The 18,475-nt window shown below is 43.2% G+C and overlaps 1 long non-coding RNA gene across 1 annotated transcript in view; it reads left to right on the forward strand.

The window, feature by feature from the left end:
- The first annotated feature begins 7,193 nt into the window (after positions 1–7,193).
- The window catches only part of LOC122464418, a 55,371-nt gene continuing 44,089 nt past the window's right edge, over positions 7,194–18,475 (forward strand). The window contains exons 1-2 of the long non-coding RNA XR_006288412.1: positions 7,194–7,319; positions 7,747–7,784. This is a non-coding gene — a long non-coding RNA (uncharacterized LOC122464418). The remainder of the gene's footprint in view (positions 7,320–7,746; positions 7,785–18,475) is intronic.

Below are 18,475 nucleotides of genomic sequence, written 5' to 3' on the forward strand. Positions count from 1 at the left end.
ACAGCAGCTCTTTAACAACTTCACCTGGCAAAAATACAATGGAGTTTTTAAATGTAAAAATCCTATATCCAAAACATACCCAACAGATAGGGAAATAACTCCCTATTTTGGCATTTGACATGTTGGCACAACTCCAGTGTCAACGTGTCAAATTCCAAAATAGGGAGTTATTTCCCTTGTCAGCAGTGTCATGGGATTTTAATGACTACAAGTAGGTGAGGTCCTTTTAAAGTCTCACTGGGAACATGGAACAGTTAGCTTCACAGTTCTCTTCCCTTAAACAGTGTGCTGGGGGATTTGCTGTACAGGGTACATCTACACGCAAAAAACAAAACAAAAACCACAGCAGTGAGTCCGAGAGGCCCCGGTCAACTAATTCAGGCCTGTGGTAAGGGATAAAAATAGCCATGTAGTCATTCAGGCTTGGGATGGAGTCTGAAATCCCATGAGGGGGGAGGACTTGGAGCCCAGGCTTCAGCCCACTCCTGAAAATCTACACTGCTATGTTTTGCTGCGTGGCGCAAACCTGAGTCAGTTGAACCGAGCTCTGAGACTCACTGTTGCAGTATTTTTTGCTGTGTAGATGTATGTACCCATAGTGGTTTGGAGGGAAGAGAACTGCTGTCTATAAAAGTGACAGGTTCTTTTGCAATAGGGCTTCCATCCAAGTACTGACTAGATCTGTCACTGTTAAGCTTGTGGGATCTGATTAAATCCCTCAGAAAATCTACAGTGTTGTCAACTCTCAAGACTTATTATGTATTATTTCTATTGCAGTAGAGCCTAGGAGTCACAGCAGGACCCCACTGTGCTCGGGGAAAAGAACAAAAAGACAGTCCCTGCCCCAAAGAGCTTATTGCAGTGTCACCATATTTGGTGTGTGACCCGGTGTGCCTGGGGCAGCCCTCAGTGAAAATGCCAAGGTCAGGGTAGGCTGCAAAAGGGAGAGCAGATAGCCACCAGTTTTGGGAGTAACACTGAAGTATGATGGGATAAAATGATTTTGGCAATTAATTGATCTTTAAATATTCATGGTAAATAGGCCCAATGGCCTGTGATGGGATGTTAGATGGGGTGGGATCTGAGTTACTACAGAAAATTCTTTCCTGGGTATCTGGCTGGTGAATCTTGCCCATATGCTCAGGGTTTAGCTGATCGCCATATTTGGGGTCAGGAAGGAATTTTCCTCCAGGGCAGATTGGAAGAGGCCCTGGAGGTTTTTCGCCTTCCTCTGTAGCATGGGGCATGGGTAACTTTCTGGAGGATTCTCTGCACCTTGAAGTCTTTAAACCACGATTTGAGGACTTCAATAGCTCAGACATAGGTGAGAGGTTTTTCGCAGGAGTGGATGTGTGAGATTCTGTGGCCTGCGTGGTGCAGGAGGTCGGACTAGATGATCATAATGGTCCCTTGTGACCTTAACATCTATGAATCTATGAAACTCACCAACCTGCCACAGACTGTACTTCTGATTTCCCACACTAATTACAAGAAGTTAAAAAAAAAAATCACACAGCCCCCTTATTGCATTCCAGTTCTCTGGGTCCCAATCAGTACCTAGACCCAGTACAGTGAGAAGTTATTTTAAAACTCTGCTCATATTTGCAAAATGTTCTTCTGAACCCCAAAGAGCCAGTCATATTGCCAGGTCAATATTAGGTTGGATCTTACCCAAAATACCATTCTGCCAGCCAATCATTTAGTGTCTAAAACTAAAGGTTTATTGTGAAGAAAAAAGAATAAGAAGAGAGCTGTTAAATAGTCAAGCAATCAGATACATACAGAGACTACAAAGTCCGTATATCAGGTTCTTAGCAGTACTGGTAAGTTAGCTGGCTTGAAAGTCCCTCTGCAACATATCCACAACTTGACTGGGTCATTCAGTCCTTTGTTCAGAGCTTCAGGTTGTAGAAAAGTCATTCCAGAGGTCAGAAGCAGAAATGCAGAAAAAATGGAGAAGATGCAGCTGCCTTTTACATTCTTTTGCCATGTGACTGGTACTTCCTGTGTCCCAAACACAAGCTTTCACAGCACATGGCAATCTGGCACAGAAATGCCTTAGAGTTCTGTCCATAGACGTGCCCCTACATATCTTGCTGATTCGTAAGGTGTAGTCCCTGGTCTTTCAATGGGTTTATTGTACAGTTGATGGGCCATCGAACAGGCTAGGTAGTGCTGATGCCGATCTATCTGGAGTGTTATCCAGAAACGCAGCACACGTTTGTAAATATAGATATTCCCTACATATCTATTACCCACAATACAAAGGTGATACAAACAAACAAGATTATTGCATTTAGTGAATTAGAACTTCTCCACTGATACCTTACATGGTATATCTGGTAAGATTCACTGCACTTTTACAATGTTGGTTTCAACAATATCATAAAGTATCTCCCATATTCCATACAGCATCACATGGTGTTTTTACAAAGGTGCCAGCTGCTGGAATTGTTATCTGAGATTTTCAGAGAATTTCATTCTTTAAAAAGTAAGTTTCTAGTCTTCAGGGTTGCAGAGAGAAGCTTGAAAAATTAAAACATGCAGCAGAGACCCCAAAATGTATTTTTTTAATCTCATGGCATTTACATAAATCTCATGATGTTTGTGGCCTGACTCATAATTTTTAAAGGTTGAGGTTGGTATCAGCATAATATGGATGGTAGGGAAATAGAAAAATGAATATAGATTGCAAAGTATAGTCTTTGTACATCTCAAGGGAAAATGAATCCTGAAAGTCTCTGGTGTTTGACACCACATTTCTCTGTGGAAAATGAAACCATTGCCTTGGAAAACAACTTTCAAAAACACAAGACTTCCTTTAATTCAATGCAATTTATTTCCTGTGTACTACAGTTTTTGAGTCACTCAAAGAAATAAAGATGGATGAAATTTTTCAGCTGAATAGTTTATTCTTCGGAAAATGCAGTTTTAGATCAACCAAAACTATTTGCCAGCCTGGGTCAAATTCAGCTAATAGTTTTGGTGAAAAAAAAATACTTTTTTGGACAATCTTTCTGACTTTTCCTTTTGATACATTTCATTAGATTTATTTTTAAAGGTTAAAAACACTCAGCAACTAAATTAAATGGGTAATTTTGAGATAAGTGAAATATTTAATTTGACCCAAAATTAATTTTTTCCAATTTTTTAAATCTGCTCAGCTCTACCTAGAAAGATGTAACATGCAAATACTTTTATTGACTGATTACTGTACTAAATGGACTCTTCTGATGATGTAATGGAAGAAAAATAAATTAACCTGGCCTTATATTTAGAATGGAGTGACTAACTGATCTTCTTGGTTTGGCCTGCAAACTGAAAAATCAGGGGAAATATTTGGTTTGGTTCCAAAAATATTCAGCATTTGTCAGCAATTGGAAAAATCTATTTTGTGCCAGCAAACTGTGTGCGTCCCTCCCTTTATAATCCTTAGTCCAATGGCTAGGGCACTTGCCTGGGATGTGAGAGAGCTGGGTTTGAATTCCAGCTCTGGAGTGGGCACTTGACCTCATATCCCTCTTGAGCCCTCGCCCTTTCCTCCCTTCCCCCCGACGCACCCCCAACCACCAGCCTGCAGTCTATGCTGGAGTGGGTTGCTCTGAGTCTCTCCTGTTGAAGCTGTTCTGTTTTGTATAAATACTTAAATATTCATTGGATGAGGCAGAGAGAAAATTTGAATCCACTTCTCCTACCTCGTAACTAAGTGCCTTAATCATCAGCTACAGAGCCATTCTCTCTCTGTTGACCTGTGAATATTTAGATATTTGTACAAAGTGTAACAGTTTAATAGATGAGCTTGAGTTCTATTCAGAGTAGCCTATAGCTTAGTGGTTGGGGCACTGGATGCAGGAGAGATCTGAGTTCAAGTCCCTGTGCCAGAACAGTCATTAAACCTTGGATCTCCCAGATTCTATGTAAGTGCCCTAACTCCTGAGCTGAAGATTATAAAGTCACACACACCAACAACTGTGCATGCGTTGTTACTCCTGAAAAAAATTTTCCCAGTCAAAACTATTGGGTCAAATTTGCAGATAGTTTCAGGTCAACCAAAACTGCATTTTTCAGTGAACAAACTATTTGTCCTAAAACGTTCACCTAGCTCTACTTGTAAAGTGATAACCTACCGTTGCCAACTGTGTCCACATATCTATTCAGGGGACACCATCACAGGGCCTAATCACATCAGCCACACTATCAGAGGCTCGTTCACCTGCACATCCACCAATGTGATATATGCCATCATGTGCCAGCAATGCCCCTCTGCCATGTACATTGGCCAAACTGGACAGTCTCTACGTAAAAGAATAAATGGACACAAATCAGACGTCAAGAATTATAACATTCAAAAACCAGTTGGAGAACACTTCAATCTCTTTGGTCACTCGATTACAGACCTAAAAGTGGCAATTCTTCAAAAAAAAAACTTCAAAAACAGACTCCAAAGAGAGACTGCTGAATTGGAATTAATTTGCAAACTGGATACAATTAATTTAGGCTTGAATAGAGACTGGGAGTGGATGGGTCATTACACAAAGTAAAACTATTTCCCCATGTTTATTCCCCCACCCCCACCCCCCACTGTTCCTCAGACGTTCTTGTCAACTGTTGGAAATGGCCCACCTTGATTATCACTACAAAAGGGTTTTTTTCCCCTGCTCTCCTGCTGGTAATAGCTCACCTTAAGTGGTCACTCTGGTTACAGTATGTATGGTAACACCCATTGTTTCATGTTCTCTATGTATATAAATCTCCCCACTGTATTTTCCACTGAATGCATCCGATGAAGTGAGCTGTAGCTCACGAAAGCTTATGCTCAAATAAATTTGTTAGTCTCTAAGGTGCCACAAGTCCTCCTTTTCTTTTTGTTTCCCACTATTGACTGATCCCAGCAACTATTCAGCTTTCTATTACCATAGGTTAAGGTGATCTCCCTTTTGCTCAAGGGCTGGAGACCTGGGATCAGTTCCCTCTGATGAACACAATGGCTGTGTACGTATATATCTACAGTCTCTTATATACCCATACTGATGGGCTTCAAACTTTATGAGAACAGTTCACATCAGAAGGAAAAATCTGACACCTGGTGGCAGTATAGAATGCGTTCCAACTACAAATATCAAACTATCTGCTGTGATGGTGGATGTACCTTATACCCTTCCCCTCAGAAGGGGAAGAAAGAGTTAACTAACTCCCTGCAAAGGAAAGAAATGCTGCCACAGATTGAAGGCTTTCAGTCATGAAGGGAGGAGCAAGCAGCTCGACCTCATTGAGGGGGGGATGTGAAAGGAGGAGTGTGGGCTTTGGGAGGTGCCTTTCCACGCAGCAGAATCTCACTTGCATCCTGAACCTGGGCTGAAGAGGACCCTGCTTCTAGGATTGGGTAGGCAGCAGTAGTAGATTTGCTTTTGGCTAGAGGGCTAAAGAAGTAAACTACCAAAAAATAGAGGTTCCCGCCCTCCAGAGGAAGGACTTTAAGGCAGAGGCCATGCACCTGATGGAGAGGTAGGATAGGTGTAAGGTATTTTTTACCCCTTCTTAGCTCAAGTGGTGATAAACATTTGTGTTCTAGTGGATTCTTTACATTAGGAGGATGGAATCAGATGTTTCTATGATTCAGTCCTGTTACTTATCATGAATATACCTCAAGTCCTGTTTCCCCGAATGCAGCAGGGATCAAACAGGACACAAGTTCTTTGCTCACAGAAGTTCACAACTCCAAGCCTCTTTCCAGCCAAGCAGCACTTAGCCCAAAAGCTCTTTCCAGCTTTTTTTTGCCCTCGGGATCACACTAGCAATTCTTCTGTGGTTGTTTTTGGCTTTCTGCTGCTTCTCTTTCACCTTCTCTGGTGCTTCTCACTGCCTATATCTCACAGACACACAGCCCCACCAGTCAGTGCCCTAACCCCTGCATTGTCTATATCAGTCCATAGAAACCCCATGGGCCACATGGTTCAGTTTCTACTCAAGCCTTGTCATGTGCCTGTGCTGTGTTTTGGCTGGTGGCTCCTGTTTCAGCTATTTTGTTCCATAAAGGAGCTCAATTGCTTTTTACACTTACCCTGAGTAAAAGACACCCACCAGCTTCAGCAAGGTTTAACCCACCCGTAACAGTATTTATACCATGCTGAGCATGATACCTGACAAACTAGTAGACAAGCTCCTAGGTGGCTGGGAGCTGATTAAACCAGAATACTGAGACTCTAAATCACCAAGAGTTATTGATCAGGGTCTCCACTGCATGTGTAATTGCACAGCGCTCTTCCAATGTTTTATCCCAGCATGCACTGGGATCAGTGTAAATGATTCTGTTGATTCAGTCTCCTCTTTGGAAGAAGCCAAGTACTCTTCATGGAGCTGGGCCGGTTAGTTACAAAGGCCAAGGGGGCAATGTAGGGGCAAGAGAGGTGAATGAGTGTGTAGAGTAACGTAAAGAGAAGCTCTGGAATGTCAACAAAGCCTCTCCTTGCCCAGGATATTATTAATCTATGATAGTTTTGGTAGGAAAAAACAAATGTTAAGGCCCCAATTGCCTATGCTTGTTATCTTATTTGATATTTGTACTGTACTGTGAGAAGTAAATCCAGGAATACATACTCTAATCCTTCAATACAAGAGTTCCAGTCTGAAGCACGTTGTGAATGAACAACCACCTAGCAGAGGTTGTGCACTTAAGGGGATGCATCATTCCAGAAGTCTTGATTTAAGGGGTATGGTGTCTAGCAACCCAGAGCCTGGCTACTCAAATAGCTGCTGTGTACACAGTAAGTAATATACCTAAATTCCATTTTAATATTCATGGATGTTGCTGGTTATCAAGTGTTCATCTAAAAGGTTAACTGTATATGGTGCAAAACACACAAAAGAGACCGGTTCTGTTCCGAACAGTTTCCTGGGCACCACAGTTAAGACAAAATGTGTGGGACAACATTTCAGGTAACGGAGGGTGGAGAGAGATCACTGGTGAGGATTAAGATATCCATCTGTTAACTTTGCATTGATGATAGAACACATGCTCCCAATTGGAACAAGATGCATTAAAAGAGCAATTTCACTTTCAATGCCTAGCAACAATGTCATTGAGCACCTGCGATAGTTTAAACATTAAGTGTAATTGGCTTTGCTTGACACAAATCTGTAGTTTTGTAAATAAGACCAGTTCAGTTTCCACATAATACCAATTAGCTGAAAGGAATGCTTTGTTTGCTGAAGTCTGCAACTTTGCAGAGGAAAGATAGAGTTGTTAAGGCTCAGCACTAGACTCAGAAGATGTGGGTCCTCTGCCCTGACTCTGTCACAGATTTCATGTGTGTCCTTGGGTAAGTCACTTAATCTGTTTGACTCACTTTCCCAATCTGTAAAATGAAGAATAATGTTCCTGGGTGTCTTGGGAGCTCTCTCCAATGATCTTTACAAAGAAACTTAATGTCTTCAGGTGACAATACTTTGCCTTTGTGGAACACCTGCTCTTTGTCTGCTGTACGCTCACAATAATAAGTGGCACAAAGACAAGCAAAGTTCTCTGGTTCTTTAATGGGGTGATTTTGTTTTAATTGCACCTACTACTGGAGCTTGAAATCCTCATGAATGAGGGATGTGAACTATCTGACCAGAAAATGGGTCTTGTTCGGCTTCTAGGCTCTAGAGGAGAGGCTATTTAGAAGAAAGCTTTGCTTGCATGCTTAGAAGAGAACTGTATGTGTTTTAAACTTGTTTGTATTTCCTTTATCTTCAATGTCTGGAAAGCCAGAAGCATCAACTTTCTAGAAACTACAACATTCACTGTAAGTTTGCCTTACATTCTTGCTTCACAAGAGGCACTTTCTGGGGGAATGTTTCCATGAGCATGGTTTCTCTTTTGTCACTAATGTAAGTCCACTTTAAAACCAATGTAAGACACCTCACCAGGCCTCTTTGTCATTAATCGAATGGAAATTATCACTTCTCTTCTACTCTCCTGTCTGTATCAACTTTTGATTTGGAATGACTATTCCATTTGCCCAGCCCCTTTAATCCTTTAATCCTTTTGATTTTAAAAATCCGATTCCACCTATGACTGCTTCTGTAAATATAGCTTTCCTTGATTCAAAGAAGTTTTCTATTTCTATTGCACGATTTACACAATATGTTTGTACTGGCACATGGTAAAGCCTTAAAGACGACCTGCACATTTTTACTGTACACAATTCTCTCAGCTTTACCAATATATGGTAGTTAAACTAAAAAACATTCAACTAATTAAGCTTTTTTTGGCGGGGAAGATCCTGAGATTTCTAGGCCTACTGAGATTGCAGGCTGCTCCATGCTATAGTGTGGGGTGGGAGCACTGTATTGGAGCACCATAACTATCATGTTATACATCCACATATAGGTTGCACAAAAAGGTCTTTCTTTTTAAAAACCATGTGGCCTGGTGGCTTTTATTTATGTCCTGTTGAGATTAAAACATGTTGCAATATATTAAATAACAAAGTAACTAGTGATTGCTGGAGCTGGATCTAAACTCTTCCAAAGTTGAAGGTTTTGGGTAGAACTTTTTGCTGAAATTTGAAATATAGATTCACAGATATTAAGGTCAGAAGGGACCATTATGATCATCTAGTCTGACCTCCTGCACAATGCAGGCCACAGAATCTCACCCACCCACTCCTGTGATAAACCTCTCACCTATGTCTGAGCTATTGAAGTCCTCAAATCATGGTTTAAAGACTTCAAGGTGCAGAGAATCCTCCAGAAAGTGACCTGTGCCCCATGCTACAGAGGAAGGTGAAAAACCTCCAGGGCCTCTTCCAATCTGCCCTGGAGGAAAATTCCTTCCTGACCCCAAATATGGCGATCAGCTGAACCCTGAGCATGTGGGCAAGATTCACCAGCCAGATACTCAAGAAAGAATTTTCTGTAGTAACTCAGATCCCACCCCATCTAACATCCCATTGCAGGCCATTGGGCCTATTTACCATGAATAGTTTAAGATCAATTAATTGGCAAAATCATGTTATCCCATCATACCATCTCCTCCATAAACTTATCAAGTTTAATCTTGAAGACAGATAGGTCTTTTGACCCCACTGCTTCCCTTGGAAGGCTATTCCAGAACTTCACTCCTCTGATGGTTAGAAACCTTCATCTAATTTCAAGTCTAAACTTCCCGATGGCCAGTTTATATCCATTTGTTCTTGTGTCCACATTGGTACTGAGCTTAAATAATTCCTCTCCCTCTCTGATATTTATCCCTCTGATATATTTATAGAGAGCAATCATATCTCCCCTCAACCTTCTTTTGGTGAGGCTAAACAAGCCAAGCTCCTTGAGGCTCCTTTCATAAGACAGGTTTTCCATTCCACGGATCATCCTAGTAGCCCTTCTCTGTAACTGTTCCAGTTTGAATTCATCCTTCTTAAACATGGGAGACCAGAACCGCACACAGTATTCCAGATGAGGTCTCACCAGTGCCTTGTATAACGGTACAAAAACCTCCTTATCTCTACTGGAAATACCTCGCCTGATGCATCCCAAAACCACATTCGCTGTTTTTCACGGCCATATCACATTGGCGGCTCATAGTCATTCTGTGATCAACCAATATTCCAAGGTCCTTCTCCTCCTCCGTTACTTCTAATTGATGCGTCCCCAGCTTATAACTAAAGTTCTTGTTATTAATCCCTAAATGCATGACCTTACACTTCTCACTATTAAATTTCATCCTATTACTATTACTCCAGTTTACAAGGTCATCCAGATCCTCCTGTGGAATATCCCGGTCCTTCTGTAAATTGGCAATAACTCCCAGCTTTGTATCATCCGCAGACTTTATTAGCACACTCCCACTTTTTGTGCTGAGGTCAGTAATAAAAAGATTAAATAAGATTGGTCCCAAAACCGATCCCTGAGGAACTCCACTGGTAACCTCCCTCCAGCCTGACAGTTCACCTTTCAGTATGACCCGCTGTAGTCTCCCTTTTAACCAATTCCTTATCCACCTTTCAATTTTCATATTGATCCCCATCTTTTCCAGTTTAACTAATAATTCCCCATGTGGCAATTCCCCATGTATCAAACGCCTCACTGAAATCTAGCTAAATTAGATCGACTGCATTTCCTTTGTTGTTTCACAGAAAAGTACTGGTTTCCACTTAACTTTTTTTTATGAAGGTTTTAGAGAGAGAGCAAGAGACAGATACTGTAGCCTGGGAGTTGGGGTACTGGTTTGGGATGTGGGAGATCCTGTTTTAAGTGCCTGTTCTTTCTAATTTGTCATGATCTAGGAGGAAAAGCTCTCCCCTGAATCAGGCAGAGCTGAGATTTGAACCTGGGTTACCTGCATCCCAGACTCAGATAAACACACAAAGGCCTCTCTCAGAAGAGAAACTCTGTTTTTTTTGTGAAAACATTTTAAAGGTTTTGGTTTTGTTCCAATGCAGAATGAAAACAAATCTCAAAATCTTAAAAGTTGCCATGAAATGGAATTGTTATCCTTTGGTTAGTTCTAGTTTGGGGTCTATATGACACCTTTTAAAAACAAATTCCTATGGGGTGCCTTCATGTGTTTGGCAATACACTTCTCTTGCTGATATTAGGTCACCAGCATTGCATTAGCAGTACCAGCAGTGAGGTAGCGACAAGAGGACTGCAGAAGAGTTTATGTAAAAAATGCATTGTAGTCTCTTTCAGCCTAGCTATTGGGGTGGATGAGAAGGTAGGTTTATGTCACTTATTGCAGTGAAATTGGCCTTCTGGAAATAATGTGGCTAAAGTAATAACTAACCTCCAAAAAAGAAGGCGGTTTGCCTTAGTGTGGTTGAAAAGAGGAGGAAGCAAACTGAATCACAAATTCATTTACAAAGCAAAACACTAGATTGTACATAAACTGAAAATTTGAACAGACCAGGGCAAAAATTCTGTTTTTTAAACTCGCTTGTTCAATTGAAATCAAAAAATTCTGGTGATTCCAAAATTCACTGTATCAGTATGTGGAGCTCTTTCCTACTGTCCTTGAATCATTTGTTTTGAAGTATTTGATGCATGATGCAAAACACATCCCCAATGGTGGAGACGTGTAAGACGCTGAATAATAGCAAATGGTGCTTGTGTCCTGGAAATGGGAACACAGAATACAACGGAATAAGAAGACTTCAATGGGAACCTTCACTGAAGAAATCCCAAAGGTGCAGATTATGTAGATATTGCAAAAGGAAAAGGTAGTTTCCACAAAAGGGAAATCACAATTTATTCCCCTCCCTCTCCTTTCAAATGACTTTGCTGAGAAAGTGGTACCTTGTTAAAAATATTGTTTCATTGTAGAAAAATTTGCTGTTTTGTATTTTGGCATTTTTCAGGCATTGTAGCATTTTACAGCAGCACATCCAACACTTATCTCTGTAACTGAGGGCATGGCTACACTTGCAGATGTAGAGCACTTTGAGTTAAACCCGCCTTCGGAGAGCGCAGTAGGGAAAGCGCTGCAGTCTGTCCACACTGACAGGAACAAGCGCACTGGCGTGGCCACATCTGCAGCACCTGCAGCAGCACTGGGAATGGTGCATTATGGGCAGCTATCCCAGAGAGCACGTCTTCCCATTCTGGTGCTGTGGCTTGTGCGAAGGGGGCGGGAGATGCAGGGCATTCTGGGCCCTGTCCCAACGCCCTGTGATGTATCGCTTCGCATCCCAGCAATCTCTGTGCTTCTGTCCACATTTGGAGCCATCTTTCAACATTTTTTGTACTGCGCGCTCTGTCTTCCCTTTCAGTCTGTGGGAATGGAGCCTGAACTGCTGAGAAGTATGCTGACGAGTCTCGCCAGCACGTCATGTTTGGCAGTCGAGTTACTCCTTATGATCCAAAGTGACAGTGAGGGCTCCGATGATGATATCGATTCGAGTAACTCATATGACAGGAGTTTGCTTGTGGCATTCACGGACATGCTCACCACCGTGGAACGCCACTTTTGAGCTCAGGAAACAAGCACTGAGTGGTGGGATCACATCGTCATGCAGGTCTGGGATGAGGAGCAGTGGCTGCAGAACTTTCGGATGAGAAAAGCCACTTTCATGGGACTGTGTGAGGAGCTCGCCCTCACCCTGCGGTGCAAGGACACGAGATTGAGAGCCGCCTTGAGGTGGAGAAGTGGGTGGCTATTGCAATCTGGAAGCTGTGAACTCCAGACAGTTACTGATCGGTAGTGATCAATGGCTCCATGTCTAGTTGGCAGCCAGTATCAAGTGGAGTGCCCAAGGGTCGGTCCTCGGGCCGGTTTTGTTCAATATCTTCATAAATGATCTGGAGGATGGTGTGGATTGCACCCTCAGCAAGTTTGGCAGATGACACTAAACTGGGAGGAGAGGTAGATACGCTGGAGGGTAGGGATAGGATACAGAGGGACCTAGACAAATTAGAGGATTCGGCCAAAAGAAATCTGATGAGGTTCAACAAGGACAAGTGCAGAGTCCTGCACTTAGGACGGAAGAATCCCATGCACCGCTACAGACTAGGGACCGAATGGCTCGGCAGCAGTTCTGCAGAAAAGGACCTAGGGGTTACAGTGGACGAGAAGCTGGATATGAGCCAACAGTGTACCCTTGTTGCCAAGAAGGCCAATGGCATTTTGGGATGTATATGTAGGGGCATTGCCAGTAGATCGAGGGACGTGATCATTCCCCTCTATTCAACATTGGTGAGGCCTCATCTGGAGTACTGTGTCCAGTTTTGGGCCCCACACTAAAAGAAGGATGTGGACAAATTGTAGAGAATCCAGCGGAGGGCAACAAAAATGATTAGGAGACTGGAACACATGACTTATGAGGAGAGGCTAAGGGAACTGGGATTGTTTAGTCTGCAGAAGAGAAGAATGAGGTGGGATTTGATAGCTGCTTTCAACTACCTGAAAGGGGGTTCCAAAGAGGATGGATCTAGACTGTTCTCAGTGGTGGCAGATGACAGAACAAGGAGTAAAGGTCTCAAGTTGCAGTGGGGGAGGTTTAGGTTGGATATTAGGAAAAACTTCTTCACTAGGAGGGTGGTGAAACACTGGAATGCGTTACCTAGGGAGGTGGTGGAATCTCCTTCCTTAGATATTTTTAAGGTCAGGCTTGACAAAGCCCTGGCTGGGATGATTTAGTTGGGGATTGGTCCTGCTTTGAGCAGGGGGTTGGACTAGATGACCTCCTGAGGTCCCTTCCAACCCTGATATTCTATGATTCTAACCAGTCTGGAGTGGGGAAGTGGACCGTTGGAAACGTGTTGATGCAAGTTTGCAGGGCCATTAATCACATCCTGCTCAGAAGAACCGTGACTCCAGGTAACGTGCATGACATTGTGGATGGCTTTGCAAAAATGGGTTTCCCTAACTGCGGAGGGGTGATAGATGGCACACATATTCCAATTCTGGCACCAGCCCACCTAATCTCCGAGTACGTTAATCAGAAGGAGTATTTCTCAATGGTTCTCCACGCATTTGTGGATCACCATGGGTGTTTCATTGACATTAACGCAAGCTGACCCGGAAAGGTGCATGATACACACATCTTTCGGAACACTGGCCTGTTCAGGAAGTTGCAAGCCGGAACTTTTTTTCCAGACCAGAAGATCACCGTAGGGGAAGTTGAAATGCCCATTGTGATCCTTGGAGACCCTGCTTACTCTTTAATGCCGTGGCTCATGAAACCCTACACAGGGAGCCTGGACAGCAGCAAGGAGCGGTTCAACAACAGGCTGAGCCGGTGCAGAATGATTGTGGAGCGTGCTTTTGGCCGTTTAAAGGGCCGCTGGTGCTCTCTGTATGGGAAGCTGGACCTGGCTGATGACAGCATCCCCGCAGTTATATCCGCATGCTGTACCCTCCATAACATTTGTCAAGGGAAGGGTGAACGATTCACACAGGCATGGAACTCGGAGGTTCAACACCTGGAGGCTGAATTTGAACATCCAGAGAGCAGGGCTATTAGAGGGGCCCAGCGCGGGGCTGCAAGGATTAGGGATGCCTTGGGGGAGCAATTTGAGGCTGAAAGCCACCAGTAATGTCTGGTGCCCTGCACGGGAGTGAAGTGCAGTGGTTCCAATGTTAGTAGGAACTGCTACACTGACTTGCAGTGCCTGTTTCTTTCCTGGGCTAAGGTATCTTTTTCTTTATGCAATAATAAAGAATGTTTTCAAAGCCAAAAAATCCATTTATTGAAAAGAAACTGCTTGGGAAACAGAAAGGGCAAGGGGGTGGGGTGGGGAACGGTACGATCACAGATTTGCATATTTCCTGTTATCATACTCAGCCTTCCTGTCTGGAGTGCTGTGCAATGACTGCTGCACTTCAAGATGGCTGTACTGCATGGTGATGGGGGTTGAGTGCAGAGGGTAAGGGTCGTAGTTTTCAGGGGTGGGTGGTGAAGTTACAGGTGTTGGAGGCAGTTGGTGGCAGTAAGAACCCGGATGTTGGGGAAAGTGGATTGGAGGTGACATGGGGGCACAAGGGAAAGAGTTTTGGGACAAGGGCTGCAGGTGGGGTCGAGCATGGTAGTGTTCCACCTGCATGGCTACGAGCGCCTGGATCGAGTCCGCTTGGTGCTCCAGTACGCTTATCAGCCGATCCGTGCTTTGCTGCCGGAACACCATGCTTTTGTGCCGGTGCTCCTCATTCTGCTGGCGGATCCTCCTTTCACTGTCCCGCCACTCCTGCACTTTTCGATTTTCATTACTTGAATGCTGCATTACTTCATGCAATGTGTCTTCCTTGCTTCTACATGGCCTCTTTCTGATTCTTTGGAGTCTTTCAGCCAGTGATAACACGGATGGCTGAGATCTCAAGGTTGCATCTGTAAAGGCAAATGCAACACTTAACAGAGGCAGCATTGTTCACACCAGTCAGAGCAATGATTCCCTTGTACTTAAGGGCAAGCACAGTCTACACAAGAGCATAATTTGCCCATCCCAAAGCGAGCACACATAACCCACAGGAGCCCCAAAATGGTGAGTAAGCTCAGGGTCAAGCATGACTGATTCGCAAAAAGAAAAGGAGTACTTGTGGCACCTTAGAGACTAACCAATTTATTTGAGCATAAGCCTTCATGAGCTACGAAAGCTTATGCTCAAATAAATTGGTTAGTCTCTAAGGTGCCACTAGTACTCCTTTTCTTTTTGCGAATACAGACTAACACGGCTGCTACTCTGAAACATGACTGTTTCACGACTGCACTGTCCTCTGGGTTTCTGTGCCTTGGGGAGAGCCAACAGCAGCAGTGGGCCCCTATACCAAACACTGTCCCCACATTTTCCACAGGAGTTCATCCTGGAAGATATCTCGCTGCTGAGGGTGACCTGGGAAGCAAGGGAGGGTCTTTTACTGCAATGCGGATTCCGCTCTCGCCCGTATGCAGCTTGCCTGTGTGCAGCAATGGTCCTCCCATCCCTCACAGCACAGTGGTGTGGACAAGTTAGCCTGACTTGGGACAAGGAACACAGTGGCTCACCCGAAAAACCTGCATAGGCGCATTGCCCAAGTTCTGGATGAGACCTTTGAAAAGATCACTGAGGCCGAGTACCATGATGTGAGAGAGCACATCAACGCCCTATTCTGCATCTAGGCATGCATGCAGCCCTAACCCTCCCTACCCCAAAAGCCTGCACCGAACAACTTCCTTCCCAAAATAAAAGCCACTTACCGGGAACCTTTTCTGGTGTTTGTCCTTCCCCAAGCACCGGCTGCCGTGACTGGCTACCTTCCTCCTGGCTCGAAAACAGCTCCTGGGTTCTATCCTTTGGAACAGGACAGTCAAGTTATCTGACAGTCTGAATTGCATCTATTAGGGTTAAGATCTATTAGTGGGAGAGTGTGAACATGTAATGGATGAATGTCTCATATCTGAAATATATAATAGGAAGAGGGTTCTACAGATAATAACGCTGGCTGAAGTATTTATAGTGAATTCAGCACATTTTTTCTATCTGTGAATTACCTTTTAACCTTTGCATATTTGTTCATGATTTGATTGTTGCATCCGATGAAGTAAGCTGTAGCTCACGAAAGCTTATGCTCAAATAAATTGGTTAGTCTCTAAGGTGCCACAAGTACTCCTTTTCTTTTTGCGAATACAGACTAACACGGCTGCTACTCTGAAACCTGTCATTTGATTAATGGTTTATGTAAACCATTCTCTGCCATTATTACTTTGAATACATACTATTCATAGTGTGTGATTGGTCAGCTAAGTCACATGATATTGCTATTCCTTTCTGACCTGTGCAGTTAGCCAAAATTTGGAGTTCTGCAGGTTTTCTGTTAGGAGGGGAGAAAATGATGATGGAGTCAGGTATTTCCTTGCAATCCTGTTGTTTACAAAGAATGCACTTAAAATCCGGTTTCCCTGGACACTGCAGGAATCAGATGGGACACAGCTCCAAGCCCCTTTCCAGCCAGCACTTAAACCAAAAGCTTTCCCTCTGTTTTTTTTCCCCCCCCTTCAGGGCATGTTCCCAGTGCTAGTTCTAGCTGTGTCCATGACTTTCTGCTGGTGCTGTCTCTGATTCTCTGGTGTTTCTCTTTGACTCTCTTACATTTTTTTCTGTCACGCACACCTTTCTAGTAAAACAATACCCAGTGAAACACCTCTGCCCACATGGATCTGTTTCTGACTGGAGGTTCCTGTTTCAGCTTCCATAAACGGACTTAATGGTTTCTTACAGCTATGTTAAATAAAAGGTGGTGATTACCCCGCCAGCTTTGAGGAGCTTTAACCCAACCTGTAACAGTATCCTTTCTGCTCTCCAGTTTTTGAATGGCTTCCAAAATCACAAAGAGCTTTCAAGCTAGCAACATGCATACTTGAGTACATTCATATACTCACTAGCATGCGTGACACATGCCCTTTCCACAAACATTTGCGCATCCTGGAACATTCATGGAGAGTGATATAAGGGTCCCAAATAATCAGCAAAGCAAATTCATGGTTTAGTCAAACGTTTGTGAATACCTTTCTGAGGTATTCACAGAACACTGGTAATGAATGAAGCATGTGGATCCTTTACAAATACTTAGAGACAGTGGCCCAATTTAAATTATTTATTGAACACTGAAACACAAATTGCACATTAAATCCCCAAGCTGCAGGGGGCGGGGGGAAGAGTGTCTCTCTGGCAGGTCACATAACACCAGTCACTCAAATGTGTAGTCAGTGCTACCCCTGCACATACGTAAGTAAGGCTGCTTGACACCTCTGAGAATATTTCTCATGTTAGATCTGTGGTAAATGAGCACATGGTCCAGAATAATTAATGGTAACACTTCAGTCCCTTTTTGACAGAGTTGTGTTGCTTGTGCAATTTGCGCTGGTCTGTCTATTTAACTTCAATCAGCCATGCCTGAAAGACAGGAAAGAACAAGATGGACAAGTGTGTCAGTGAGTGAACCTCTTTGCCGTAATTAGAAATGCACAGGGAATAAATTATCCTCTAATTCAAGCTGTCCAGCTCACGCTAATAATAACAACCCAAGAAGCAATCTGTTTATAAAAATCAAACTAAATTTGTGAGAATATTTCCTGCAGCATGAATCTCATCATGTAGCATTACGTCAGTTTATCATGTATAAATGTCTTTATCAGTGCAGTTTCTGTCTGGAAGACATGTTGATTTTGTAGATGACTTTGTTATTGATTACTTAGATCTAGTCAAAACTACCCTGCCCAGAGGATTCAGAGCTAAACATTGATCTCTGGGCCAGATTCTCTCCTGGTCTAATTTAATTGAGTTAATTGACATTAGATCAGGGATAAATTGAATAAAATTAGAGCACGGGTGACTTGGCCTAGGAAGTTTGTGCTCAGTAGACTCCTTTAGACTTCGTTCTTCTTTGTTCCAACAACTGAGAGGAAGGGTCATTTCTGTGGAGGATGGGAGAGAAGTCTGTTGTTTTTATGTATCCCTTCAAAGCACTTTTCATGTGAGTTTCTCTTGTGCTTTAGAAATATTGGTAGACTTAACCTGGTAGCACTCCTGTGAGGTCAGTTGGTATTATCACCATTTTACAGCAGTGGAGATTTAAGTTAATTACCCAGGCTATTTTGTGTCCGAGCTGGTGGCAGAAACCAGACCCCTTGTCTTCCAATTCCTTGCTTCAGCCCCAGGACCAGCTTTCCTCCACCGAATCAGATGGAACTGCATAGACTTTTGGCACAGTCTATAGACATCATCCTGATGCAACCGTGTTTGGTTCACAGGGAGCTACATTAGTGAAAATGCTAGAGGTAAACTGAACCAAAACTCTGCATAGGAGCATGCCTGAACTTCGGGGAAGTTAGCCTTTGAATCTTAACATTCGGGCTCAATCTCATCTCTAAAGGGAAGAGATATAATATCCTAGAAATAGATTATAAGGCCAGAAGGGATCGCTGTGATCATCTAACTTGACCTCCTGTATAACATAGGCCAAAGGACTTCCCTGAATTAAAGCCTGTTTGAACTATAGCATGTCTTTCAGAAAAACATCCAATCT

The sequence above is a fragment of the Chelonia mydas genome, chromosome 1 (assembly GCF_015237465.2).
Source record: "Chelonia mydas isolate rCheMyd1 chromosome 1, rCheMyd1.pri.v2, whole genome shotgun sequence".
NCBI lineage: Eukaryota > Metazoa > Chordata > Testudines > Cheloniidae > Chelonia > Chelonia mydas.